Below are 18,648 nucleotides of genomic sequence, written 5' to 3' on the forward strand. Positions count from 1 at the left end.
ACTTTGCAAGTTCTAATGGTTTAAAGTTTGATAAATGGTTTTCTTGCTATTCAGAGAACATGTCACTTCCTGGGAACATGTCATTTCCTTGGCCAGCAGGACTGTGTCACTGCAGTCTAGCAGCCTGTAACTGTTGATTGCCTCAGTTGAAACTTCAACTGAAAAGTTTGGCGAGAGTGGACATGGGTACCACGAACTATTTAAAAACAAACTGATCAAATGGTGATGAGTGACAGCCGCCTTCCTGGAGGCGCGGCAGTGGGACTCGTTCTGTAGTCTGCACTCCCGGCAGCTGTGTGATAACAAACACCCTGCAGGTGCACACTCACCCCCGTTCCCCTCTGCGGTCTGGTTTGGGTTGTTTTTTTTTTTGTCCCTGGGGTCTTGTTGTTTGAAGGACATGTTTGGAGCTGGGAGGGTGCATTCACATGACTGCTGTAATGAACGCAGCTATGGTTGTTATTCCGGCTGCTGCATCTGCTGTGGATGCAGGGTCGTCTAGGCCTTCCGTGTTCCATGTGTCCCACATCTACAGCATCAGTCTGGTGGAGTATTGCGATCGACATGGTAAGCATACCTCGCGGCTCTCAAAGCATGTGCACACGCACAATGTCTGCGTCGTCCGATGCGTGGCCTACCGTCCTGCTTCGCCATGAAACCGCCATAACTACCTACTGTAAAACATCGCACACACACCATACATGTGCGTTCTCACTCATTTGTCTATGAGCTCCTCGTGTGGATAAAAATAGCACTTCTGCCCCTTAGAACAGTTTCAGATGCTTAATGGTTTCATCGGATTTGCCGTAATACACAGTAGGTTTGGATATTGACATGCATGGTTTTGTTGGTTTGTGGGATTGATTATTTCCTCTTAAACAGAGTGTTCATTCCAGAAAAAAAGTTTCCCTTAAGCCATCTTGAGCATTAAAACGGTAGTGGCCACTAGCAGACAAGCATGTGACCACTTACACAACAGTGCGATGCCGCATTGATTAATTGACACACAATGATATTTTTCTGCTTAAAAGTGCCTCCCTTTACAGCTGAAGTAAGTGCTCCTGGCAGATTTGAATCGAGCCAAGAAAAATGTCTAAATTGGATAAAAAACTAGCCATGGGGAAAGTTAGTAATTAGGGGAGTGATTTTACTGTGTTTACAGATAAAGGTAGCAGGCTTGGTGGGGGTTTGTATGTATTCGTCTGTCAACAGCCCCTATTAAGACACACCCATAATGGTTAAACAAAAGAATGTTTTCAGTGAACACAGAAACTGTCAGAAAATACACATGTACATACACGTTTACCGAAAGTTAATCATGTATTGTCACGGGATGTGACAGAATGAAAACGGTTGCCCTTATTCTCGACACTGACGGCTCAGTCACAAGAACCAAGTTTAGCTAAACTTGCTATTAGCTAAACAAACACACCACTCCACTGATGGTTCTTTCTTTTTTTGTCTTGCAGTATTTCTCCTTCTCTCTCTGTCTGTCTGTCTGTCTGTCTAACAGATGTGGGGGTAGGGGGGCAGTCCGAGGGAACGTGCCCAGGGGGACTGAAGTCTGTCTGCGCTGGCTCATCTCCCAGGGACACACCTCCAGCTGATAGCACCCTCATCACTCCAGATTGCCCTGGATGATTCAGTCCCCTCAGGCAACGCGGGGCCACTGGGAGCATCGGGGACGGGTCTCTCTGCGGGGGAATGAAGCAGGCCACCGGGGGTGTAGATACAGGCTTAGAAGAAAGACGTAACCACAGTGGGACGGTGGGAATGGCACGAGTTGGATGATTCAATAACACCACCCTCTGCCATTGCAGGGCGATAAAGTTAAGAAACCTGCCGCGAATCACAGCTAAAATATTGATATGTGAGTTTTTCCCACGTTTTTTTTTGTTGCGCTATTAGATGAGGAGTGCTGTGCGTAGACTCAGTCCTCTGTCTGACACTAAGGGTGTTTTTATTCTTTTAGACAAAAAAGTCACAGCATGGATTTGGTGATCCTTTTAAATGCCTCATACTCACCTACCTTGTTGACATGCGGCTCGGCGTGCTGTACGCTGGTGCAGAACATTTGGGAATGTATGAAGGCAATTTTTTGGCAGAATGGCTAATCATACACTTTGCCTTGTGTTATCTGCCAAGACAGACCGGCAGGCTGTTCTCCGGCATCCTTCTTCTCGTGTGCGTGTGTGTGCGTGTGTGTGTGTGTGTGTGAGAGAGAGAGAGAGAGAGAGAGAGAGAGAGAGAGAGATGTGTTCCTGGGAAAGTGTGCACTGAGCAATATGCCAAGTGTGTGTGTGGTGTGTACGGTTTTATGATTACGCCTTGCCTGGGGTGGCTTAGGGGTACTGAACATATGAGTGTGTGTGTGTGTGTGTGTGTGTGTGTGAGGAACGTGATTCCCTGTGTGTGTCGGGCTGATCCTTTCAGCATGGAGAGATTTACACGCATGTCATACACTCACCACTGAAGTCCAGACACACGCTGTGTGTTGTCAGCCCCAGTGCCATTTCTCCCTCTCTCACACTGTTTTAAAAGCACATCAAACTGGAGAATCTTGCGCACAGGGTATCTTTCAGGGTATCTTCACGTTGGCCGGTCAGCGCTGATGCTGTCGTGCTTTGCGCTTGAACGTTACCCACCCGGGCGGAGCTCGTACCGGCACGTGAGTGAAATAAAGAGAAGACTTCACCTTCCTCAACTCGCCTTGGCGCTCCGCAATCAATGAGCCACTTTTTAATTCGTCTGAACAAGCCCGCGCGACTCCCGTGGATTTACACGTGCACCTGCCAAAGGACTGCAGAAACACCGCGCGGCGCTACACGTGAGGGCGTGGGAGGCGCACCCGCTCGCCCTCCTCGCGCGCTGATGAATAGCCACATATTGACTCATATTGGTAAGTGCGCGCGTGTTCCATTACAGAAGCAGTGGCAGGTGGACATCGCAACTGTGTAATTCTAAGTACATACAAACAAACCGCATTACGCGGTATAGCATCGCTGTAAACAATAGTTGTTATAATGGTGAGCTACCGAAGCGCATCCCCTCAAAACAGTCTGAAAGGAAATGTGTGGCGTGTGTGCTGTGTGAGGGCGAGATGACCTTTATCTACTTTACAAGCCAGTGCCGTCGAGTCTTTCCCGTCGCACATCTCACGTTCGCCCGTTAAACCGTGACGCTTCTCTCCCGAGCCTGCAGCTTTGCGCGCGCGCCTCCTCGAGGCCCGGGACACGTGGTCCCTGCGTCGGCCGGCGTGCCGCTTTCACTCCGCGCCCGGACCGACGTCCTGCGCGGCTCTCCTCCCACCAAATCGCTCGTCTGAAAACCGCTTTCACTTTACTTTTTTCTTTTTTGTTTTTTTTTTTGTTTTTTGTTTTTGTTTTGTTTTGTTTTGTTTCGTTTCATCTTCCGCTCGAGCGCCAGCACGCGCGAGAAGGAATAAGAAAAGGCGGCGCGGAGCTGTCAGCGTCCTCGCGCGACGGCGCTGTCACATCAAGCCCCGGCTAAGCGACAGCGCCGCGCGACGAGCTCGCGACGTCTCTCGGAGGGAGGACCTTGATTAGCGCCCGCGTCAACAAAACGGAACGGGTGGAGGAAAGAAGAACAATCCAGTTGCAAGGAGCAGAAAACGCCCTCCCGGAACTTCAGATGCTCCGCCACTGCGCTGTCGCTGCTGCGAAGGATTTTGGTTGCCAGCGCCGACGCCACATGGCAGCGCTCGTCCTGACAAAGCTTTTAATTACTGGCTAAATATCAAATAATTAAGGGCCAGTATTTGGCGACTCCTGAGAATTAGCAGTCTGAGACGTCCCTCAAGGCAAAGACAGCCCGGCACTGGAGAGCTCGAGAGTAACTGCCTTGTCTATTATGAAACACTTAAAGTAAAATATATGTCAGTGTGGCGTGGCATAAATCGTCCGTGGAGTCGGTGTGGTTTTGGAAATGCTGTTGTGTTTGGAGATTTGAGAGCCGTATTAGCTAATACGCCTACCGTCACACCCCACACAGACACACGCTACAGGACTACGTCCAAAATGGCTAATGGGTTTAATATATATGAGGGCATGGCTAGCAGCGTGTTCCTTTGTTTATTTATTGGATGGGTCGATACTTGCCTCAGTCTTAATGCAGTTGTAGCACAATTTCTAAATTGGTGCTCACGGTTAATCTGATGGGTTTTATGTGTTCCTCAGGACGCTAGGGGAAAAGTCCTGCGCTCGAACACTGGCGGGCGAAGAAGAACAACACCACCCAAGACCAACACCACCACGTAAGCATGAACAAAAACACGCGTCTGCATGTGACTCAATGTTAACCAGAGAAGAGGAACACAAGTGCATGTCCATGGCTTTCCAAGAGACTCCTGTTCTGCTGTCTTCAGGAAGTTTATCTCTTTATAAACACACAGTAATACTCCCTGTAACAGCTTTATAAAGACACAGTAATACTCCCTGTAACAGCTTTATAAAGACACAGTAATACTCCCCGTAACACCTTTATTAGCACACAGCAATACTCCCTGTAACACCATTATAAACACAGTAATTAATACTCTCTGTAACACCTTTATAAAGACACAGCAATACTCCCTGTAACAGCTTTACAAAGACACAGTAATACTCCCTGTAACAGCTGCCTCTTGGGTTTGGTTAAGCCCAGAAAGTCCTCTCTCACGTACTGTAAAGACGAAGGATTATTACAGTTTGCAGTAACTAGAAACCACGGCACCTCAACAAGCTTTCATTCTCCATTGTAATTATTTGAATTGAGTCAGAATGGCATGAAAGCAAATCCAGTCTCACGTGTTGGGTTTTCCGTCGTCGCGTCTAAGCGTGCGTACCCTCGCCTCGGATTAGTGAAGCACAACCCACCGACGTACCTCCTGCTCTTTGCCTCTGCCGACACAAACTCCAAACTAGAACTGCATTTTCAAATCTCGTTAAGTGATTTATCTGATTTCAAATCTTTCTTTGTTGTTTTGTTTCAAGCCCTCCCTGTACCAAGACAAAGGCTTAAAATACTGGGTTTAATATTTTTAATCAGATGAAAAACATAAAACAACTCCAGATAACATCTAAGCCTTCTGTACAAGCACTGTATGTTATGGGATGTGGCATGTGCATTGATGTTTACAGGCTGTCGTTATGCTCAACAGAGGTCTAATCCTGCTGCTTTGGAGACATTGTATGGAGAGGCCTCCTGTAATTACACCTTTAATATCCTCAGTGTGTTCAAACTGCTGTTATATGTGTTTAGACACATTCACCATTTGACCCCAATCTGAGGAAAATCACTATGATGTCCTTTGATCCCTGACCTTGGCTGGGGAGACGTGAGAGAGAAACGAAGCAGCTCATTACAACAACTCAAGAAACCCAGGACACAGCCAACCCCAGGCCTGTGTAGTCTGAACCCAGGACACAGCTAACGCCAGGCCTGTGTAGTCTGAACCCAGGACACAGCTAACGCCAGGCCTGTGTAGTCTGAACCCAGGACACAGCTAACGCCAGGCCTGTGTAGTCTGAACCCAGGACACAGCTAACACCAGGCCTGTGTAGTCTGAACCCAGGACACAGCCAACCCCAGGCCTGTGTAGTCTGAACCCAGGACACAGCTAACGCCAGCCCTGTGTAGTCTGAACCCAGGACACAGCTAACGCCAGGCCTGTGTAGTCTGAACCCAGGACACAGCCAACCCCAGGCCTGTGTAGTCTGAACCCAGGACACAGCTAACGCCAGCCCTGTGTAGTCTGAACCCAGGACACAGCTAACGCCAGGCCTGTGTAGTCTGAACCCAGGACACAGCCAACGCCAGGCCTGTGTAGTCTGAACCCTGGACACAGCTAACGCCAGGCCTGTGTAGTCTGAAGCCAGGACACAGCTAACGCCAGGCCTGTGTAGTCTGAACCCAGGACACAGCCAACGCCAGGCCTGTGTAGTCTGAACCCAGGACACAGATAATGCCAGGCCTGTGTAGTCTGAACCCAGGACACAGCCAACCCCAGGCCTGTGTAGTCTGAACCCAGGACACAGCTAACGCCAGCCCTGTGTAGTCTGAACCCAGGACACAGCTAACGCCAGGCCTGTGTAGTCTGAACCCAGGACACAGCCAACGCCAGGCCTGTGTAGTCTGAACCCAGGACACAGATAATGCCAGGCCTGTGTAGTCTGAACCCAGGACACAGCTAACGCCAGGCCTGTGTAGTCTGAACCCAGGACACAGCTAACGCCAGGCCTGTGTTACTGTAGTAATGTTGGCACTTTGTGAAACTGGAGTCTAACATCGTTCTCTCTTCAAATGTTCCGCTGCAATCTCATCTCTATGGCACTTGTTGCCAAACTTTTAATAAGACAACACTGACGTTCTTCACTGTGTGTGTGTGTGTGTGTGTGTGTGTGTGTGTATGTGTGTGTGTGTGAGTGTGTGTGAGTGAGTGAGTGTGTGTGTGTGAGTGAGTGTGTGTGTGTGTGAGTGAGTGAGTGTGTGTGTGTGTGTGTGTGTATCTTTTTTCTCTCCTTTTCATTTGGACACAATCCAGGTAAATAAATGCCAAAAAGAAGAAAACAAGCATTTAATTATCTTAGTCCCCTAAAGACACACACTCTCTTTCTCTCTCTCTCTCTCTCTCTCTCTCTCTTCCTCCCTCCCTCTCTCGCTCTCTCTCTTTCTCACACATGCCACAAACCCGAGAGGTAGAGATATCAGTGTTGTTCATTGTTGGTGTTGCATTTTTATTCCTTGATTAGTTTTGTTTAGTTTTGTTTTGTCTGTATTTTTTCTTTGTTGCTCTCACATGTCTGCCTTAAGGGAGCGAGTCACATATGCTCCCAAATAAATCTGAATTACAATCTCATCCTGCACTTTTTTTCCCAAGGGTCTGTGATTAATACCAAAGGAATCGGTCCCTAATTCATTGTGTGGAGAACGAGTGAGTCAGAGACGAGGCGTGAAGTGCAGAAGAGAAGGGCGTCTGTCTCCTTCGCCGCTGGCCGGGGGGGGTGTGTGTGTGTCCGCTTGGCACCGTGTTCCTGTGAAAATTGGATTTGTTAGCAGCTACAGCTCACAAAACTGCATCCCCGCCAACCCCCCCACCCCAACACCACCAACCAATCACGCTTTCATCAGCAGGAAATGATGTCGTCGCATCACTTCTCAATACCCCCCCCCCCCCACAAATACACACCCCTTTTTTTGCTTGCTTGTTCGCAGAGAGAATGAGAGAAGAGAAACAGGAGGCGAGGGGAGGTTATATACCCATTAGGATGCATGTTGAGATCAGCCCTGTTCTAGCGCAGGGGACGAGCTGGCTGAGCTCAGGCACCAGGTGCCCTCCCAGTTTCCTTCCCACCTGACTTTTATAGAGAAAGAAGAGAAGACAAGAAAATGTCAAAGTTTTTTCCTTGTGTCCTAATGTTTGGAAGTAAATACTAATGAAAGAACCCTTTTAAAAGCAGCACTTAGGATCCTTTTTAAGTGTGGTGGAGTGTATTCACACATGCTGGGTGATGCGTATGTGCAACCTTCTTTTCCTGCTTTTTCAAAGATTTGTAGATCGCTAAGAATATATTCGGAGAAAAATTTAAGCATTGTAGTGAAGATGAACTCAAACATAGGCGACTAGATTTAAGGCAAAAATAACTAAAATCATAACTATCCCTGCCTCTGTAAACCTCTGCCCCGTCACACAACTTCTGTGTTTTAGTTCGGTATCATCATATCACATCTAGAAGGCAGAAGTGTGTTTCTTTAGTTGTGTATCTCACAAAAGCCGCTGCATACGAGCAGACCATTGAATGACTGGTGGTGACAGATTAAAAAAAAAAAGATCCACAGCATTATTGTGGAGTGTGAATTTCAGGCTTATCCATGGCAAGAAGAGATGAGAAAAAGGGAACTCTCTAAACGCCTGCGGCAGATGTTACTTGAGGTCTGTTTTGGGCTCCACTCTCAGCTTGCGGAGCCGGAGTAAAGGAGAACGAGGGATAATAATTAGCCTGGGGAAATAAATAAAGCTTGTCTTTGTCAGATGACAATTATGTTCTCCGCTGCTGTCTTAGAATCCCGCGCTGTCCTGCCACGCGTCTTGGTGGGAGCAACGTGCACACGGCGATCGGAGAAAAGCGATCGGTATTACGTAGCTCAGCCCGAGGCCTGCACGTGCCCCGGACACTGCTGTACTCTACCACACTCCACAATGCTCCTGGACACTCCTGCACTCTACCACACTCCTGGCTGCTTCCCAGGGTGCAGAATCGCTGGCAGCAGAGAATACAGATCAGCTGGAGTCCAGACGACCCCTCTGATTACAGGTGTGTGTGTGTGTGTGTGCGCGCGCACATAAGTGCATGTGACAACACCCTATAATTCAAGAGTCTGTGTGCATCAGCATGAATGTGTGTGCGATTTGCCCAGTATCTCCCACAGTATTATTTTGTGTGCACAGTTCATGTTAGCTTTCCTAATTGTGTGTTTGTGTGTTTGTGTGTGTGCGCGCGTGCGTGATTTACCCTGTATCTTATACAATATTATTATGTGTGCACAGCTTTCACAATTGTGTGTGTGTGTGTGTGTGTGTGTGTTGCCCTATTGAAGATAAAATAGATCAGTGACAGTATTATCAGGGACAGAAATCGACAGGATCACATCTACTTAATGAATCAAACAAGATGACCCCCTCTGCTCAGGACTATGTAGCCATTCAGTCATCCATAAAAAGCGAAAGAAGTAGAACATCACAACCTCCCATCACACAGTTTCCATGAAAATGATGAGTTATGCAATATAATTTGTGCACCCTAACGACCAAAGCGACCGGAAGCGGCAGTCGTAGTACATCTTAGATTACGCACGAGCCAATCAAACATCACTGATGTCTCTGCATGTCCCTGAGTCAGTGCAGAGATGCCAGAAGGCTGTTCTGAAGCCTGCATGTGCATGTGTGCGTCTGCTGGTCGTCTCTTGTTATTGAGGTTAAGATCAGATCATTGCTGTCGGAAGGCTCCGGACAGCACACCAGGCCCTGCTCCAGAGCTAGGAAGAGACGGGGAAGTCTGTGTGTTCTCTCAGTGAGCTTCCAGTCTCCTGTTTTAGGCTGAGAAGCATTCTGAATATTAAAACGTGCCTTTTGGTCTTCTCATGACTGTGTGATAAACTGATACTGATGGAGCCTTGGTCTGGTGTCACGCTGTGTTCTCAGAGTGAGCTTGAAGCCCTGCGTGCGTTTATGGTTTCTTCTCAAAAGGTTTCTTCTTAAAAGGTCCAGCCTGCGGGTCAGCCGGAGTTAAGATAGCGTCTCTAGAGAGACGTGTTTCTCCAGACGACTGCAGAGTGTCTCCACTCGCCCTCGCAAACTTGCGTTAAGATTTCATGAGGAAGCGTAGTCTCCGGAGGCACAGTGCACAGTGGAAACGGCTCCAATGCCAGAGCCGAGCGACTCGGCACGCATCTCGGCGCGAGCCGTGCTCCCACGCCTGGGATGCACCACCCTTTGGATGCGTCTTCAGCTTGCATTAACCCAACAGCCTGGGACGAGAGTCCTTCTGCCACGTGAACCGCAAACAGATGCCATGCCACCTTGTACAGGAGCTTGACGAACGAGGCCTTTTCTGTGTTTAAAGACATGCAGTATTGCACTGGCGCGGACCAGATCTTCAGGCGTCTGCAGGTTGCATTCCAAAGCACTACCTTTTTATGCAGAGCTGTGTGACTCCGCCACCCCTCGTAACGTTGAGCGGTTAGAAGGTGGACGCGTGCGCGGAGGAGAGCGAGATTTATTACGGGAAGATCCAGAGTCAGTGAGCCAGCATGGAGAGTCCGGGAATACATCGGAAAGACAAACACTTGGCAACAGGAAAGGGAGGCAGGTTATAGCATACATAAGCAAGGATAAGAACACATAACTAAGTTTGAAGATAACACACACTCAGTGAAACCACGACGCTTGGAAACGGACAAAGGCCAGGAATCACATACACAGAGGCAAGGAATTCCAGAGGCATGGATTACTCAATAGACTTACAATGACCAGCAAAAGGGTTTAAATACATGAACTAGTAAGAGTTAAACAAGACACAGGTGAAACTCAGGAGGGGCGGAGAAAACGAAACTAAGGAACGGAACCATAACAAGGAAGTAAATCAAAACAGACACGAGACAGGGTAACCATGGAAACAGGGATGCTAGGAGGGGCCAAACGTGACACCTGTGACACAGGCTGTCCATTTTGTTACTGTAAATGTAAACATTTACGCCACATGTGAACACCCTAAACCCACGTCACCAGCTTCCTCACCACAGACAACACAACAGCTAATCTGAAGCCTTATCTACAGTGAAACCAGACTTGGACTTGCCTGATGCGGTCAAGCCACCGCACTCGGTCTGTACCACCAAATATGTCAAAGTCATATAATTAGCACATGGCACTTCTCTCCTAGCCCAGAGGAAAGTGACACGCTCGGAGTCTCCCACCACACTGCACCTGGAGTTCAGTCTTTGCAGGGAGGACCTCACAGATCACTCAGCATATTATAATTAATCAAACAGTGTTAATTATCTCATTATGTACAAGAGGTGGATACCCATACAGGGATGGAGGGAGGAAAAGAGAGAGAGAGAGAGAGAGAGACTGAGTGAGAGAAAGATGGAGATATAGAGTAAGAAAGATAGCTGGCCATGGAGCGATGGGAGGCTGTGATGAGAGATCGAAGGTGGGCTCACTCTTCTGGTCTGGCCCAGGCGTCCCGTCGTGTACAGGGCTGTGGTGGCGAGCAGGGCTCGATCTCCTTCCTGTGAGCAGGGTCCCACGTCCTCCTCCAGCCTGGCGGGTCCATGTCTCTGCCTTCACACACAGGATTAGTCCTTAACGCTCCCCTCTGTCTCCATGACGAGGCCGACGGGACCCATCCCGCAAAAAACCAGCAAGGAAGAGCGAAGGAAACGAGCAGGAAGTAGGAATCTTCCCAGAAGGCTTTACACCAGGTGCTAAGATAAAAGTCCCGTGACCAGTAAATGATGTGTGTTCTGCACGTTTGAAGGCAGCTGTAGTAAGTTTAGGACCAAAACTGTTTGTGGATTAACAGAAGAGGAGGAAAGCTCAAAAGGAATGTAGCAGGGAACTTTGTAACCAAAAAAAAAATCGTTATCTGAATATTAGATGCCCTGCTTTTTAAATTATACATGGAACATATAATTACATTCTTGGAACTTACCGTATGATCAAAGTTTAAGAAGCTGCGTAAAAGCGTGTATTGAGGGGAGAGCGTGATTAGAAAAATGCATCCACTTCTTAAAGTTATACTTCATTCGTTCGAAATTATAATATGAAAGGCAGTCACCATAGAGGCGCAATACAATTTCATTCTTAAACAAGGAGGTAATTACTCTGACGGTTCTATTGCCAGACTCTTTCAGCCATTATATTGCTCTTTCTCTCTCTCTCTCTCTCTCTCTCTCTCTCTGTATGTATGTATGTCTCCTGACTTGTCTTAACGAACACCGGAAGAAAAGGACAGAACAGTTGGTAGTATAGATTTAATCCTCCTTAAGCTCCCTTAATATCTTCTCCAGTGGTGCTTTCTCTGAGTCAAAGCAGAGTGCTTCCCTGTTAATCTTTAAACCAGCTTGCATACTCGAGGCACCAGTTCCTGGTCTTGTATACAGAGGGACCAGAGGAAACCAAAACCCTCACCTCATCATGGCTGTTCACGGCAGTATCATCTGTTTTAAAAACCAAACGTGCAGTAGATGCACCAAATAGTCCCTCACTAAACCCTGGAGTCCATCGGCACATCTGCGTAGTAAGGCAGAAATCTCTAATACTCTAATACTGTTAAAAATGACTTTACCAACACAGGGAACATCTCGTTAGCTTATGGTCATGTCACTGTACCCATGCTCTGAATGATTCCATGGCTTAGTATGTGGTTGAATTGCAGCAGAGTTTTGTGAAAGTGGGGATTTATGAGTATACACACAGATTTCTGGGCTTTTTATTGCAGGTTTGGTCATGGTGGAATTTACTGACTGTCCTGTTTTCGCTGACCTTTTGAAATAAGTGGGGAGCGCCTGAAATCTGAAGACAAACCCACCTTGGCTGTCTGGCACCTGGTACATAGCAGGGAAATGCCATTGACTCCTGACATATCTCACCTCTGCTACACTCTGTGAGCTAGCGGGTCTCCAGCCGTAATCAGACAATAATCAGACTGTAATCAGACTGACTTCATTAAAGGTTGGCTACATTATGGGCTGCACTCTGTTATCCGTTGAGCTTCTGTAATGTCTGTTCAACATCTCTGAAAATCTGCTTGATTATGCAGCAATACACAGTCATGAGTGACCATTCTTTGAACGTGTCAGAGGGGTCAGGGTAGTTCTCACTGGCTTTCCTTCCTTGCTTCTGGCACACGATGTTCTGTCCACGTGTTCACACGGCACAGAAGGGTAGTCCCCTTGATCTGGGTAGCTAGAGAACAGGTGGGGGAGAGAGAGAGAGAGTGTTTCACGTGGGTTACATCAGGCAGTGATTGACAGGTCTGCGTGCTGTACCCTGGGCAGGAGTTCTCCATCTCCAGCTGTTATGGTGTTGTTGGAAGTCACCGAACCCATGACGCAAAAGCTATCGAGACGTTTAGAGCTCAGCTCAGGGTTGTTTTGTTTTTTTTTGTTTTTTACCTTTTCCATTTCATGTTGGTCTGTGTCATTACCGGTCGTCTAATGAGGACCTCCGCCGTGGCACTAATAGGTTATCACATCAAACGCTCGCTCAGCCTTGCCGGTTACGTCTGCGTGAAATGGTGGTGAATCCTGGTATATCTGCAGTTTTGGTGTGACGTGTTTGTCTGTTCTGGGTTTTCCTGGTATATCTCCTGTTTTGGTGTGCCGCGTCTGTTCTGGGTTTTCCAGCTCCAGAACCGTTTCTGGCCTCGTCCAGATTCACTGGGTTGCTGTGTTCTCTCCTTTGTCTGTTCTTGTTTTGTCTTCTTGGTTTGTCTTGAACTTTGCCTCTCAGATCTCTTCCTTTAGGGTTTGCTTTCATGCTTGGAAACATTCATACATTCCAGTACATGAATCTGGATGTTTTGAGTAACTGGTAGTGTTTTGTGTGTGTGTATTTTCATAGATCAGGTGGTGGTTATTACTTTTCTGTCAGCTCTGTTGTTTTGTTTCTTGTTCTGGCCTTTAGTTGCACCCCAAGTTGAGACCCACTTGCAACCTTTTGTTGACAATATATGCCAGTTACCATGGTTTTCTGTTTTCCTTCTTTTCATTGCATCCATCCCATCTAACCATATATAATCTGTTACCACTCTATTCCCTCATTCAGCTACAGCGCCGTGACTCTCTTCGCCCTTCGTCTTCCTCGCTGTGGCCCTGGGGGAAGAGTTGAGCGTGAGGTTGGAGCTGCTCTCGATGCACTTAGTTCCCTCCCACCTGTTTCTGCACGTAGCACTGAAGGCTTCCATACTACCAGGTACATTAATTCACCTCAAGCCGTTTAGATACTGTAACACTTAACACTATATTGATTTGCACATTATTTTTGGATTTTTTGACGTAATGGCTTACTTTGCAAAAATCTCATACTGTATAGAAGAGAGTGCTGGTGAGATTCCTGCCAGCTGTGACAGAAGATAAAGTTTAAATCGGTCTCAAGAAACTCCATCTCTTCCCACAGCCGAGAAGAAGCCGCATACATTTTCGCTCTGCCTGTATCCATCTCTGAAGTTCTTCGGGTGCCCACCTCTCCTCGCTCGCCGATTGCCACTTGTCAGATAATCCACATATGATGTGGGGGCCAATTGACCGTGAAGGTGACTAACCAAAAAGCTCTTGCTACAAGCCTTGCCATACTCACCTGTCAAAACCCAGATAGCTCAGCCCAGGGAAAGGGCCCGGGGCTGACGAGGCAAGGCGGTGGAACCGAACTCCCCGGAAAACGCACCACCTCGCCATTCAAACGCCGCTGATCGGCGTCATCGAGGCAGCTCCGGAGAAAGGTCCAGGACGCCGTCGTTATGATTCAGCACACGGGAGTGGCGGATGGGGGGAAAAAAGAGAGAGAGAGAGACGGAGATATCGCAGCGCTCGAGGAGAGCACGCCGAGACGAGCATCTCTGCAGAACTCTCCGGGTTCTTGTGAGATCTCGCCGAGATTGCTTCTTACAAGCGTGTGCGGGCTTACTTAACCAAACGCACAGTGTAGGGGGCAGCCAACCACGCGCCTGCCTGCCTGTCTGTCCCGCCCTCCTTTGCCCCTACGCAAATCGCTCTGCTGTCGGTTAGGATAAATCGGGCCGGCCATGAGCGGGGAGCGTAGATTATGGTAGATTTGTGTCGCCCAGTGTTGCTGCGTCTAGTATTCACGGCCCGGCTGCTATAAGAAGAGCTTTAGCTGCCATTGATCTGGCTGTGTCGGGATGGAAGTGCTTCTCCGTCAGGTAGGTCAGCAAGCACCAGGCGGCCGAGCGCTGCTTTGCCTCGGGACTCGGCGCTTGGACCTCCCAGCGCGGCGACCGGGGTGAGAGATGTCACCTTTGTGTTGAGTCAGAGACCCATGGCACACTTGCGTAAATGGTTCTATTCACATGCTTATATGGGACTATGACCGGTTGGCAGAACCACACTGGATAGGAGGGAGAGAAGGGGTGTGCTACCGAGAGCTGCTTTATTTGATCGAATTGGGACAGGCGGCGATTGGAGGAAGCGACAAGTCAGAGGTGGCCAGCCGAGGCCAACGAGGCAGAGAACCGGTGGACGGAGCCTTAGCAATTCAGTTCTACGCAGTCTGGCGTCGTTTAAATCCTTGCTCTACTCTGGACTCTTTGCGAGGGAATAAAGCAGCAGTGTCATGGAAAGCTTATGGCAGGGAATCTTATCTCCCACCGAGCCCACGGAGCCTCCGAACGCCAGCAGCGAAGGTTCACTGGGATCCTACGGGTAGCTCACGCAGGCCAGATTTGCACTTCTGAAGTCTCGGAGGATCTCGGACGGTTCATCCTCTTTAGGAAGAGCCCCTATGATTCCTCATTCTGTGATGGCAGGATGATCCCGACTCTAATCGAGGCCGGCCCAGCGTCTTGCTGTCCCGCTAATCCTCTTCCCTGCCTTTTCTACTCTCCGTTTCCCTGCTACCCCAGGCTCCCTCGGCCAGCGCTTAAAGTAGGCGACGGTGCGGACCCCGCCGCAGAGATGGATCCCTACCCGGATTTAGCCGACTTTGCAGGGAGGGATTAACACGGCAGTTAAAGTTGGAGTCTCACCCGACCCGCCTGGGCCTCGGCCGACCGCAGGGGTCGACGGGTTACGTCCGTGGACCCTCGTCCACGGCGCTCCGTGTAGTCAGCGTCCGATCCCTTCCACCATCGCGTCGCTCTCACTCCCCGCTCATCAGACCCTGTCTAATGGGAATGACGAAACAGGAGAGAAACATTAGGAGCTCATCTCTGACGTAACTATAAAATAAATGATGTGTTTGTATTTGTGTCCTGCGTGACAGATCTCATTACGTTATCCAGTGTCCCTGCTGAGACACACTGGATTCTCACTAATTATGAAGCCTTTTTCTGAGTTGAAGTGCGTAGGACGGAAAACCTCACAGTATATTACAAATGTATGTGCAGCGTGTATTATAAATATAAACCTTTTATGTAAACGATTAAGTGACCTAATCAAGCTGACAGTCACACGGCTCTTTACCCAGAGTGCCCGAGTTCAGACACTAAAACGCTGTGGCTTCAGAGGCCGTACATGTCAGACGTTAGCCAGCAGGGCACTTCACGGAACAAATACCACAGTTGCACTTTTCAATAGCTGAACCTGTCAGCAGAGTACTTTTTAAAAAAGGAGAATTATGACAAGTATAGATGTATATCAGATGAACTGTGGGAATTAGACTGGAACTAAAATGCCTTGTGTCAGGTACAAAACTGCTCTGTCAGTCAGTTCTAAATTAAAACACTATAGGTGAGCTTTCAGTAACAATAGAGGAAGTGTAATTACTCCTCACACAGAGATTGATGGACCGGCGGTCTTAACGAATTTTAATAACAAAACCTCTGCCAGCCGTCTTTGGCGAGGCATTCTGTTTTTCCCTTGGAATTCATTCTTCAGCACATCATAGCGTGTTTCTGATGTTGTTCATTTACATTCACAAGGTTTGACTCTTCAAACTGTTCACGTCAGCTGTAATTTTAGTTATCTTAAGCGATGAAGAAATGTTTTATTTTCTCACCACCAAAAATGCGCAATCTAATGGATTTGATTCCCATCCCGGTGGATTCGTGCAGGCATGCTTTTAGAATTCAGTTGTTGATTCACTTCTGTTAAAGTGCCATGCTTGATCTTCAAGGCTGTGTGACTGTGTATCTTGGCTGGGAGCGGCACTGCCTTTTAGGGGAGGCATTATCTGAAGAGAAGTGACCTCAAAGACTCACAACTTTACCAGCGGAGGGATGCGACGCATTTAATGTGGTGTTGCACGCGCTTCCGTAACCGTATAGCGTTTAACGTAGAGTACAGAAACAAATTTGAACACTTCGTCGAATTCAGTGCCATCAAATAACCACAGTCCTCGTTCGGAGTAGGTGTGTGCTGTGTGTGAGAGGGTTCTGGTGCACCAATGCTGTAAGGATTGCGTGCAGGATCCCTGGTCAGGGCACGAGGCGTCTCCCCCAGCGTGGACCCATTAATCGCACTCATCCCAGGCGTCTGCACAGGAGCGTTACGAGGCCCCAGGGGCAGACTCGGAGAGCCTTGTTAGCCCAGTGCTCAGACTGCTTCTCCACTCTCCCCGAGACAAATAAACTTGGTTATGGATCTGCTCCAGGTCCAAGCCAGACAGAGCGGGCGAGGTGGAGACATGCGTGAGTGGGGAACGGCACCCTGTCTCTACATGAGACCAGTAGGAGACAGGGACAGGGAGTCCCGGTCCATCTGCTGTGTATATGTTCAGCATTAATTGCTCTTCTAAAACATCAGAACGAGCCCTGGTGTGATTTTGGAGATATCAGAGTGTTAAAGCAAGGTCATCCTTCTCTCTGTTCAAAACCCTCTTTTCAGTATTCAGGCAAAGTTTAGTTTTAAGTCAATGCATCACAACAGGGTCTTTGTAGTGATTTGCTGTAATTTTAGGCAAGGTTTGTTACATGAGACACAAAGCAAATCTCCACTGTTAATTTCATTATTTTATTGTTATTTATTTATTTGTGTGTGTGTGTAAGGTTGTTGGTTACAGTGCATGATGAAACTATCCCTTTTCTCAATTAATGTCTTTGAGATGCTCAGGGTTTGCTAGTTTTACACTGAAGACGTATTCCTCTGCCATAACATTTGACGCACGGCTCTGTCAAACCGTCAGGACTAAAGCGGCTTGTCTGCTCAGCTGCGGATGGAGGCGGAACGCTCCGGAACTGCTCCGTTTCCGCTGTCCTTCGGTTTCCTTGCCCCTTCTGCCTGCCGGTTTTGAAAATGAAAAAATTGAAATGACTGAGATGATGGATCGATGCGTTGAGATGTTTGTCACATTAAATTGAATCCTTCTGATGGCTGGGAGATTTGCTCTCTGTCAGACGCAGCCACACACTCAGTCTATTGTAAACTTTCTTTTCACAGTGCTTGCTATGTCTTATTTTGATTTAATAAATAAATATGTACCAATAAGAGAGCCACCTCCATATTTTTAGTCATTCTGTAGACCTTGTTATTTTAATCATGTCACACACTCCTCCGTAGTTTAATTATCTTTGTTTAAATAGGTTGGCCTCCAAGTAGGCTGAGCAGTGATCAGATAACGGTTCTTTGTCTGTTTATAAATGATATAATTTATAAGTTTCTTGATATAAGATTTCAGAAGCTGTGCGTTTCTGCAGTAGGTCTCCTCAGTGAAGTATGAAGGCACATGTATGAATAACGTCTATTGTCCCTCGGTGAGTCGGTCTTGTCGACGCGCGAGGTTGGTTCCTCACTCGGAGGCTCACGCAGCAGTAGCTCGGCCCAGTGGAGAGAGTGAGCGCGTTCACTGTGGGCGTGTTGGGCACAATCAAGGCACTTTGCTGATGCTGCACTAAGACGGGCTAATTAACGCTGCTAGCCTCACAGCAGCCCCAGAAGAAGAGCCCTAGACACACCTCAGCAGTGCTGTCTAAAGGGAAATGCAAGAGCATGTATGTGTACGAAAGTACACACGCACACATCGAAATGAACCAAATCCAATACTTTTTATATAACACATTAACTTAAGAAAAGTTGCCTAAATTGTACCCAAGCGTGTCACTTAGTAGATAATCAGGCAGAAAGAATATCAATACCTTCAGAAACAAGCTCTTTTGTGCACTCTGCGCATTCAGGTTGTGAGGGGCCACAGGAATAAACGTACACCGTCTGCATGCATGTGTTTGGGAATGGTGTATTGATTATGCTGAACTGGGTGCAGCATACTGTTAGAAGACTCTCGAACATTCTGATCTCCACAGTGTTCTGTAATACCACAACCAGCAGTGTTATTGCTGTGTCCCAGGTAACACAATACTGTACATTTCAACGAGGTCCCTTTATCTAGCGCCTGCAGGTTCAATTGGCACTGATATAATGTTTAGCAGTTTTATCAAGCAGTGCTTGCCCCAGAACGTGTAACTCGAACTGGAA

General features: G+C 47.8%; 1 long non-coding RNA gene across 1 annotated transcript; it reads left to right on the plus strand.

Annotated features, from left to right (window-relative positions):
• Positions 1-8,085: 8,085 nt before the first annotated feature.
• LOC113583146 lies at positions 8,086-17,637 on the plus strand. The gene is made up of 3 exons (XR_003411231.2): positions 8,086-8,312; positions 13,331-13,477; positions 13,682-17,637. It is a non-coding gene; the product is annotated as an uncharacterized LOC113583146 (long non-coding RNA).
• The last annotated feature ends 1,011 nt before the right edge of the window (positions 17,638-18,648 follow it).

This window comes from Electrophorus electricus, chromosome 26, assembly GCF_013358815.1.
Source record: "Electrophorus electricus isolate fEleEle1 chromosome 26, fEleEle1.pri, whole genome shotgun sequence".
Taxonomy (NCBI): Eukaryota; Metazoa; Chordata; class Actinopteri; order Gymnotiformes; family Gymnotidae; genus Electrophorus; species Electrophorus electricus.